At 54.9% G+C, this 1,778-nt stretch overlaps 1 long non-coding RNA gene across 1 annotated transcript; it reads left to right on the forward strand.

The window, feature by feature from the left end:
- Positions 1–382: 382 nt before the first annotated feature.
- On the forward strand, positions 383–1,078 carry LOC144715235 (uncharacterized). The gene is made up of 2 exons (XR_013584558.1): positions 383–745; positions 903–1,078. It is a non-coding gene; the product is annotated as an uncharacterized LOC144715235 (long non-coding RNA).
- Positions 1,079–1,778: the final 700 nt, after the last annotated feature.

Consider the following 1,778-nt stretch of genomic DNA (forward strand, 5'->3'; position numbering starts at 1 on the left):
CGCCGCCACCGACCTCGCCCTCTCGCCGCGCCGCCGCGCCGCCACGCCTTGTCCCGCGCCGCCACACCGCGCCCCGCGTCACCTCGCCGCGCCCACGCGCCGTCTCGCCGCGCCCGGCGCCGCCTTTCCGCGCCCTGCGCCGCCACGCCGAGCCCCGCACCACCCACCGCTCTCGTGCTGCCTCGCCGCGCCCGCGCGTCGTCTCGCCGCGCCTGGTGCCGCCTTCCCGCGCCCCGAGCCGCCTCGCCGTGCCCGGCACCGCTCCGCCGCGCCCGCGTTGCCTCGCCGCGCTCGGCGCCGCCACGCCGCGTCCCGCACCGCCGACCGCGCCCGCGCAGCCCCGCCGCGCCCGTGCCACAACGCCGCTCCTCCTACCCAGCCGCCGGACGAGCCCGCCCGGCCCCGGCCTCAGCGCCGCCGGGAGCCCGCTTGCCGTCGCCCGTCGAGGGCCGACCCCAGCGCGTCCGCCCGCCCCCGCACCGACAATCGCGCCCGTTCGGTGCCGCGTCAGTGCCATCGGACGCCACGGCTACAGTCACGGTTGCTGGGCTCGCGCTCGCCGCCGCTCCAGGTCGACCGTGCCCGCCCGGCGCCGCCGCCTGCCAGTGGTTCGTCGCTCGGACGGCGCCGACTACACTGCCGACTTCCGTCCCTCGCTACGGCCTGTCTTCCTCCCGCCGCATCGGCCCGCCTCACAAATCCGGACTCGGCTGCGACCACCGCGACGTCGGGACTCTGTCCGCAGGTCACACCGCTAACCCGCTCGCGTTATTATTTCTGGCAATATTCTCTCGCGTGCTCCGTCCCTGGATCTTACCCCTCTGCCGTTTCCACTTTGCTTGGGGATTTGGGTAGTTATTTTCCGTTCGTCCCTCTTGCGTAGTAACTTGTCTCCGTTATAGATAGTTGGATCGAGGACTCCCGCCCCTGCGGCGTTCTTCGATTGATCTGTCAGGTCATTGGGAGTCGGATTGTACGAGGCTCGTACGGGAATACCTCCAGGGCGCCGCCCCTTCTCGGCTATCGCTGTACTTCTCATTATTTCCTGCATTACGTGCATCCTGCATTCCCGTTATTCGCGTGTGTTGTTCTTCGCCGTCCTGTGTTGCAACGCGCGCCGTCGATCCCGGCCGTCCGAGTTGCATCAAAAACTTCACACTATTTCTTTCATGCTTTATTTTACTATATTTTCCCATAAATTTTAGCCTATGAAATCAGATCTGTGATATTAATAATAATGTTGACATGGTTAATATCACAGATCTGATTTCATAGGAAAAAAAATTAATATTGAAATTAATCTCAAGACTTCACGAGAATATTCTATCCTGTAGCATCTACCTCATTACTTAATATTTAAATTCGAGAATAAGTCGTCCACACTATTAAAACTCCAAATAAGTCGTCCATAATAAATCGAATGATTGGCTATTAAGACAATTGAGTTTAGCAAAAAACTAATAAATTGGGATAATGCATGAACAAATGGTCCAAACCTAGGATAACATACACATGGGATCAGAATTTCCAGAAAATATGTTATACATATGGTTTATACACCACAACTTTTTTTAACAACCATTTCATAAAATTCAATTATAGATAAAAATGATATCATATAGCAATTGAGAAAAATATCTAAAACTTTAAAAATTTTATTATTTTCTTTCGGAGTTTATTTAAATCAATATGTTTTTAAAGTATTTAATATTTACTTCTATCCTAAATTTTTGCTTGAATCATTGTGATCCTCAGTGATTTAGTAACATCCTATATTA

Source organism: Wolffia australiana, chromosome 18, assembly GCF_029677425.1.
Source record: "Wolffia australiana isolate 7733 chromosome 18, ASM2967742v1".
Lineage (NCBI taxonomy): Eukaryota > Viridiplantae > Streptophyta > Magnoliopsida > Alismatales > Araceae > Wolffia > Wolffia australiana.